This window comes from Eumetopias jubatus, unplaced genomic scaffold (genome assembly GCF_037043125.1).
Source record: "Eumetopias jubatus isolate StellerSeaLion01/CBP00866 unplaced genomic scaffold, mEumJub1_p1.0 scaffold_8, whole genome shotgun sequence".
NCBI classification, from domain to species: domain Eukaryota; kingdom Metazoa; phylum Chordata; class Mammalia; order Carnivora; family Otariidae; genus Eumetopias; species Eumetopias jubatus.
The window spans coordinates 141,606,892-141,616,060 of record NW_028274814.1 but is presented as its reverse complement, the minus strand read 5'-3'; the positions used below and the strand labels follow the sequence as shown (position 1 = coordinate 141,616,060).

Below are 9,169 nucleotides of genomic sequence, written 5' to 3'. Positions count from 1 at the left end.
AGGGGCTGCCGACCGGCCAGCCAGGGGCTCGCCTGCCCTCCGGCCACTCCTGTGGTTTCCGCGATCTCACGAGCAGCGCGAGGTCACACGCATGGTCTAACGGCCCCTGCTCGGAGAAGACCTCCTGTTCCCACCTTGGACAGCCTCCTGCCAGCCGACCCAAACGGCAGGAGAAGCAGATTAGGATCTTCTTCCCCCGGAACGTCCAACCTCGAGGGCTGAACGTCCAGCCTACAGAGCGACGCAGGGAGTCCCCGAGCCTCTGCCCTCTGACTTCCCACTCTCCATCCCAGCGGCACCACTGCCACTGGTCAGCGTGGGGCACGGGAGGGCACACGCCTGGTCGCCCAGCACCAGACGCCGGGGAGCCCGCGCGCGTGTCCCCTGGGGCGCGAGGGACCCGGGAGCCGAGGCCGGTGTCCTGAGGGCGCTCTGGGTCCCACTACGGTGCCATCGGGCTCCTGGAGCTGGGACCCCCGGACTCCAACACGCCGGCGTGGAAATCAAGGAGGACGGGCTGCGTTTTCACGGTTTCCATGACTAATACATTTGTGGAAATGCAACCGTTTGTCCCACCTTAAAACAGGTGTTCGTCTTTCCAGGTGACCCGAGGGTTTAGAGACGAAGTTCTGAGACCGGTGGACACTGCGATGGTGTGAAATGCTCTGATCCCGGCGCCCACAGGGTTCTGCCACGGCCTCGGGCTCGAGACGAGGGACCGGCCGCCCCCGCTCTCCCTCAGGCGCCTTTTGGACTTTGGCTCCTCAGCCTCTGGCTCCCGGCTCGGGACCTGGGGGGACAGTCCCCGACGGTTGACTCTCTGACCATCAGGTCCCTGTAGAAAGCAATTGCTTCGCGGGGATTGAAACAGCTTCTCCGGGACACGGAGCCCCCTCGACGCAGAGTCTGGGGATAAACTGCAGCTTCTCATGCCTTGTGTGCTGTTTCCAAAGATGTTACCTCATTAGTTACAGTTTTTAAGTTCCATATGCTGCTTCGATCCCCACAGGGAAGGACTCTGCTTGCATTCTAAAAGAGAATCCCAGTGGGGTAGTCCAAGCCCCACATCTGCTTGGGACGGTGATGTTTTCAAGCTCCAGTGCGGTTCAGCCCCCGCTTCTGCTGTAGGGCGGGGGTAGCCGCGGAGGGGGAGGGGCGGAGCCGCGGAGGTGGGGGCCGCTGGGGGAGGAGGCTGGGCTCTGCGGGCCCCGCGGTCTGGTCCAGCGGTATCTCTGCCCCTCTGGCTGTGTGACCCTGAGCAGGTCTCTTGACCTCTCGGTGCTCAGTTTCCTTCAATCACGTGATGACAACAGTGCCAACCTTGCGGGACGGAATGAGTTAGTACTGGTGAACGCTGGCTGGCCTGGGTGGGGGTGGAGCCTCAGCTGATGGCCACCCTCCCCATGACCTGCCGCTGTGAGCCCGCGGCCCTTCTGCTTCCTGTGTCAGTGTGAGGCACAGGAAATGCGGCCTGTGTGCGCTGGAGTGGGAGCTCTCGGGCCCAGGCCACGCATTTCTAAGGAAACCCGACAGCCTTGCAGTGGCCCACGTGCTGGGTAAGGCGGTGCCTCCACGTGCGATCGCGGCCGGCGGGAAGATCCCTCCCACATGCATGCAGACCAGACTGTCCCGGGAGTGGAGCGTGGGGCAAAGTGGCCGACCGCCTCCCACACCGGCCGGCTGCACTAGCAGCCCCTTTTCCACAGCCGAGAACGCTCGTCCCTTGGAATTTTCCTTCTGTTGCTGGGGGTGGTACATTCAAACAGTATGTGATGAGTTGGAGCCTCAGTGGGTCAGTATCTTGACTGCGGTGGTGCTGCTAAGAATCTGAAATGCGCTAAACTTCATACACAAACTAGTCAACTGTACTGTGTGTTAACGAAAAATGAAATTAACCCTTCAGCAAATGGTGCTGGGAAAACTGGACAATGACATGTGAAAGAATGAAACTGGACCACGTTCTTACACCACACACAAAGTAAACTCCAAATGGATGAATGACCTAAATGTGAGGGCTGAAACCTTAGAAATCTTAGAAAAGAACCGAGGCAGTAACTTTTCTGACATCAGCTGTAGCAACATCTTTCTAGATATGTCTTCGGAGGCAAGGAAAACAAAAGCAAAAATCAACTATTAGGACTTCATCCAAATAAAAAGCTTCTGCACAGCAAAGGAAACAATCAACAAAACTAAAAAGGAACATACTGAATGGGAGAAGGTATTTGCAAATCACACCTCTGATAAAGGGTTAGTATCCAAAATGTATAAAGAACTGATACAAATCAATACTAAAAAAACAAGTACTCTAATTAAAATTGGGCAGAAGACAAATAGACATTTCTCCCAAGAAGACATCCAGATATCAACAGACACATGAAAAGAGTTCAACATCACTCATCATCAGGGAAATGCAAATCAAAACCACAACGAGATACCACCTCACACCCGTCACACCGGCTAAAATCAACAGCATAAGAAACAACAAGTGTTGGCGAGGATGCGGAGAAAGAGGAACCCTTCTGCACTGCTGGTGGGAATGCAAACTGGTGCAGCCACCCTGGAAAACAGTGTGGAGGTCCCTCAAAAAGTTAAAAATAGAACTAGCCTGTGATCAAGTAATCACACTACTGGCTATTTACCCCCAAAATACAAAAACACTAATTCAAAAGATACATGTATCCTGTATCTTTATAGCAGCATCATTTATAATAGTCAAATTATGGAAGCAGCCCACGTGTCCATTGACAGATGAATGAATAAAGAAGAGATGGTATATATACGCAATGGAATATTACTCAGCCATCAAAAGGAATGAAATCTTGCCATTTGCAATGACATGGATGGAACTAGAGAGGATTATGGTAAAAGGAATAGTCAGAGAAAGACAAATACCATATGATTTCACTCACATGTGGAATTTAAGAAACAAAACAGCAAAGGAAAAATGAGCAAAGAAAAAGAGAGAGAGACAAACCAAGAAACAGAATCTTTATTCTACTCTAGAGAACACACTGATGGTTACCAGAGCGGGGGGAGGTGGGCGGGGGCTGGGTGAAATAGGTGGTGGGGATTAAGGGGGGTACTAATCATGATGAAAAAAATAAAATGGAAAAAAATGTATATATGCTTAAAAATGAAATTTAAAAGTAAATGGAAAAAGAAAAAAAAGAAATTTAAGCCTTAATGACACTGAATATTTTATGTGTCAAAATTTGAATGTACACTACCACCCAGAGGAGATGTTACAGCTTTAAGTATACTTACTCGAAAAGGAGAAAATTAATAAATAAGTAAGCCATTCAATTCAAGAGGTTTAAAAAAGAGCTGCAGAGAAAATCCAAGGAAACAAGAAAAAAATTAATAAAGAAAAGGGTAGGGGCACCCGGGTGGCTCAGTTGGTTAAGTGTCTGCCTTTGGCTCAGGTCATGATCCCAGGGTCCTGGGATCGAGCCCTGCATCGGGCTCCCTGCTCCGCGGGAAGCCTGCTTCTCCCTCTCCCCCTCCCCCTGCTTGTGTTCCCTCTCTTGCTTTCTCTCTCTCTGTCAAATAAATAAATAAAATCTTAAAAAAAAAATAAAGAAAAGTGTAGAACTCACTGAAATAAGGAACTTGACAACATATTCTTGGAACAATAATAGAGAAAAAACAAACCCAAAGCTATTTATGGAAAAACCAGTCAGTAGACTGATGCTGTCAAGGCCACAGAAAAAAAGAGAGAAAGTGTAAATAAAGTACAAAGTGAAATTAAGTGGAATTGCTAAAAGCTGAACAACAATTTAAAAACAGGGGTGCCTGTGAGGCTCAGTCAGTTGAGCAACTGACTCTGATTTCAGCTCAGGTTTTGATCTCAGTGTCGTGACTTTAAGCCTTGCGTTGGGCTCTGTGCTGGGCATGGAGGCTCCTTAAAAAAAAAATAATAATAAAAGAGTTTTAGGAACAATGCATGTTGATAAATTTAAAAAGCTAGAGGAAAACCATTTCTAGAAAAGAATGTACAAGTTTGGGCAAAAAGAAGTCAAAGAGTCATGGGTTGTAAGTGTTGAAATGGTAAGCAAAGACGTCTCCCTTCAGAAAGCTTCCAGTCTGTTATTCAATATGTTCTGAACGTTCTGACAATGTGATAGGGCAAGAGAAAGAAATAAAAGACAGATATGCTAGAAATAAAAATATAAAACTGTCATTATTTTCAGATGACATGATTGTCTACATAGAAAATCCCAAGAAATCTACAGAAACAAAACAAAACAAAAACCGAACTAGAACATATAAGTGAATTTTGCAAGGTGGCAGGATACAAGATGAACATACATGCTAGAAACAAACACGTGGAAACTGAAATTGAACACACAGAACCATTTATAAGTGATCCAAAGAAAATGAAATACTTAGGTATAAGTTAATGAAACATGTTCAGGATCTACATAGTAAAAATTACAAAATGCTGGTGTGAGAAATAAAAGAGACTGAAATGAATGCAGAGACATACCATGTCAATGGATGGAAAGGCTCACAAGGGAGAAGACGTCAATTGTTCTCCAAAATGATCTATAGGTTTAATGCAATTCTTCTCAAAATCTCAGCAAGGTTTTCTTTGTTGACATAGACAAGCTTATTCTAAACTTTATGTGGGAAGACTCGGTACCTAGAATAGCTAAAACAACCTTGGAAAAAGTGGGAAAAAGCATTGTACCACATTATATGGCTACAGTTACCAAGACAGTGGGTATCTGTTGAGGGACAGAGACATAGATCAGTGGGACAGAATGGAGAGCTCAGAAATAGACCCACATAAATACACCCAGTGGATTTTGACAACTGTGCAGAAGCCCTTCAATGGAGGGAGCATAGCTGCTCAACAGGTGGGTGTTGCACAACTTTGTGTCTACACATGACCTAACCATCACACCTTGTACAAAATTAACTCAAAATGGACCGTAGATTTAAATATAAAACATAAAACTTGTAGAAAAAAGATAGGAGAAAGTCTTTGGGCCCTGGGGCTGGACAGAGGGTTCCTGGACGTGACACAGATGCATGGTCCATAAAGACAAAACCTGATAAACTGGGTCTCATCACAGTGAGAAACCTCTGCTCTGCGCATGAGCCTGTGGAGAAGGATGGGAAGACAGGCCGCAGACTGGGAGAAACGGTTTGCAAACCACCTGTCTGATGAAGGACTGCAGAAGGAAACTAGAAAGACTCCCAAAACTCAACATTACAAACCATCCAAGCAGAACATGGGTGAAAGGCATGGACAGACACTCACTGAAATGGCTGCACAGAGGGCAAATAAGCACACGAAAAGATGCTCAGCATCCTTGGCCATTTGGAAAATGCAGTGGAAGCCAGAATGAGGTATCAACACACACCTATCAGAATGGCTAAAGTAAACAAAAACAGTAATAACGCCAAATGCGGGAGAGGGTGCAGAGAGAACAGATCGTCCACACACTGCTGATGGAAGCATACAGCGGTATAGCCCCTCTGTAAAAGACTATGGCAGCTTCTCATAAAACGGAACATGCAACTACCATCTGACCCAGCAACTGCCCTCATGGGCATTCGGCCCAGAGAGAGGAAACCTTACATTCACACGAAATCCGCACAAATGTCCATAACAGTTTTATTTCCAGTAGCTGACAAGTGGAGACACCCAAATGTCCTTCAGTGGGCACATAGTTAAACTGTGGATATGGTGGAATGTTCCTCAGCAACAAATAAGAATGACCTCTTGACACAGGCGACACTTTAGTTGGGTCTCAAGGGAATTATGTTGAGCAGAAAAGGCGATCTCAGATGACATACTGACGTGTTGTGTGATTCCACTTAGAAAGCATTCTAGAAATGACAAAACCAGATGGAGAACAGATCAGGCACTGCCGGGGGATGAAGGGAGCTGGGTGTATGGTGGTGCATACACAGACCTACACATGTGACAAAATTACATGGCCTGCCCGCCCCCAAGTGAGTACATATAAAACTTGGGAAACCTGAATGAAGTTAGTGGGTTGTATCAGTGTGGATTTCCTTGCAGGATATTTTACTGCAGTTATGCCAGAAGTCAGCCCAAAGGGTACACAGGATCTCTATTATTTCTTACAACTGCATGTGAATCTACAGTTACCTCAAAATGAAAAGTTAAAGAAGAAACCAAACCTAGATGGTTGGAGTACTGAGATCCACCAAACAGTCAAGGAACAGATAGTGCTAATCTCACACAGGTTGTTCAGAGCATATATAGGGCGCCTGGGTGGCTCAGTCAGTTAGGCAACTGCCTTCGGCTCAGGTCCTGATCCCAGGGTCCTGGGATGGAGTCCTGCATCGGGCTCCCTGCTCCGCGGGGAGTCTGCCTCTCCCTCTGCCTGCCACTCCCCCTGCTTGTGTTCCCTCTCTCTGACCGATCAATAAATAAAAATCTTTAAAAAAAGAACATATAGAAAGAGCCACACCTCACTCATTTTCTATGGCTAGTGTGATCTGGAGTAAATTACAAACAGATTAGGCTAATAAAAGAATAAACATTTATAGGCACATTTCACTGGTGAGCATAAACACAAAAATCCAAGAGATAATAGAAAATAATCCAGCACGGTGGAGCTGGGTTTGTCAGGAGCCCGACGATGCTCGGGGACCGCGTCAGGCACCGTGCAGCTCTGCACAACACAATGGGGCCCGCCATCTGCAGTTAACCACATTTAACAAGGACTCGCACTAATCCAGGATACCGCATTCAGAGATGTTGTGTATTTAATTGTTTTCCACAGAAAAGCACTGACAGAGCTAAAAGGCGACAGCATCTTTCACCTCCCTGGCCTGTGAACTTTCTAGGAAGCTCGGCTGTCTGGGCCCCACTCTCTGCTCGGAAGACAGCCTGGGGCTTTTTTATTCTCTGTCGTGGTGGTCTTGTCCGTGGACGGGACACAAGGCGACTTCTTGTGGAAACTGCCCTCAACACCCGCTGGGGATTCAGCAGATGGTGGCTGAGTTTGCTCAGGAGAGTGTCAGACCACAAAGAGGGCCCCCCGTGCCCTCTGAGGTCGCGGGGAGGCGAAGGGGCTGATCCAGGCCAGGGAGAGGCGGTGGCCCAGGACGGCCTTCAGGTTCATCCACTTGGACCCGCTGCCCGGCCCGGCCCGCTCCCTCCGCAGCTGCTCGATTCTGGTTCGGTCGGTGCAGATGGCGTGCAACTGGGTGGCGAACATGGCCGAGGCGAAGAGGAAGCCCTTCAGAGCCACCAGGAGGAGGAAGATGAGGGAGGCGCGCGGCGTCAGGGTGCTGTGCGAGTCCCACTCCCCGCGCGCGTAGCCGCGCAGGGCGGGCACGCCGAGCAGCAGCAACAGGTGCAGCGAGCCCAGCGCCGTGTAGAGCGTGAAGAGCAGGAAGTACTTCCGGTTGTCCTCGCCCACGCAGTTGTTGACCCAGGGGCAGTGGTGGTCCATCTTGCGGATGCAGCGTCGGCACACCATGCAGTGATGCGCGCGCGGTGGCTGGGCGCAGCCGCACAGGGGACAGCGGGGGCCGCGGGCCGCGGCGCCCAGGGGCACGGAGCCGGGGTCGGAGAGCATGGCCCGCGCATGCGCAGCCAGCGCCAGGAAGGCCAGCAGGTGGAAGAGCGCGCCGTGGGCCAGGCCGTAGGCCGCGTCCCGGGCCGGGAGCAGCTGCGCTCGGAGCAGCACGCCCGCGGCGCCCAGCACCAGCACCCACGTGCTGGCGGCGCACGCGATGCCCAGGACGTCGCACACGAACCACATGCGGCGCGTCCGCCCCGGGGCCCCGAGCGCGGGGACGCGGGCCGGCATCGCGGGCGCCGGGTCGGGCGGGGCGGGAGCCCGGCGCCTCTGTACGCGCGTCGTCCGCGCTGCGCCTGGCTGGCCCGGGGCCCCGGCCGGCGACCACTCAGTGTTCTAGAATGTACTGCACCCCGCAGTTTGTGAACGCAGAAAGGGAAGCTGCATGAGCCCCTTCCCAACAGGCGCCTTCCCCGCCCCCCGGGGAGGGGCTGGGCACTGGGCCTCCCAGGGGACGGGGGCCTGGCGGAAGATCTGGAAAACCGGGAGGACCCCGGCAGTGTGTGCTGTGTGTGTGTGTGTGTGTGGAGGGGCGACAGGTGCTTCTCTGCGCATTCACTCACTAATTCTCACAACTCGGACAGTAAAATCTTCTATGACCCATTTTCAGATGGGGAAACCGAGGCACAGGGAAATTAAATAAATGTCTGGTAAGTGACAGGTCAGGATTCCAGGCCTGCTGCTGGGGGCTGGGCCAGGCGCGGTCTCAGACAATGGTGGCAGGTGGCAGGCGTCTGCTCTCGGCCCTGCTCTGCCTCACACGCTGAGGGCTGAGGCGGGGGCAGGGGGCAGTGAGGGCAGAACAACGATGCTGGGATATGGAATGAAAAGAGCCAACACTCTGACACAACAGCTCTGGGGTTAGTCTAAGGAGCGGGTCCTGGATAAAGACAACGCACAAAGCCCAGCTCTTAGGTCTCCAAACACTGACTGCACAAGAGGGTGGGGGCGACGTGGCCTCAGAGCAGAGCGTGGGGACAGCGGCTGCTCTCTGTGAACCGTGATGACCATGCCACTGGCTGTGGCAGACTGCACTGCCAGGTTGCATTAATGGGAGCATAGCCTGTGGAATGGTGGAGGGGACAGCAGTCTGTGTGCGTCACCAGGAGGAGCATTCCCCTTGTGAGGGGCTTGCAGGGCAGGGTGGTCCGTGGGGAGCTGGGGAAGAGGGTGAGAAGGGCAGACCCGCTGGTCATCTCTGAAGGAGGCACGAGTGGGTTTATTAGCTGCAGCTCCAGGGGTGGAGTACGGCCAAGGTGGGGGGCACAGAGGGGGGCACCTGACCTCTGGGATGATTGTCTCTGGAGCACAAGCTGCTGGGCGGGAGGTGGGGTGGGGGTGTTCGTACAGCACTCAAGGGCCCAGCGCGTGCTGGGGGGCCTGCCTACCTGGCCAGGGAGAGGCTTATGTATCTGTTTGTTCGTTTTTAAATTAATAGATTTTCTTTCCTTTTTAAAAAAATATTTTATTTATTTGTCAGAGAAAGAGAGCACGAGCAGGGAGAGAAACAGGCCTCCTGCGGAGCGGGGAACCCGATGTGGGACTCGATCCCAGGACCGCGGGATCATGACCCGAGCTGAACGTAGACGCTCAGCATCTGA

General features: G+C 51.2%; 1 pseudogene; it reads right to left on the bottom strand.

Moving 5' to 3' along the window:
* Positions 1-7,001: 7,001 nt before the first annotated feature.
* Positions 7,002-7,799, bottom strand: LOC114218483 (palmitoyltransferase ZDHHC3 pseudogene; annotated as a pseudogene).
* Between the last annotated feature and the right edge of the window lie 1,370 nt (positions 7,800-9,169).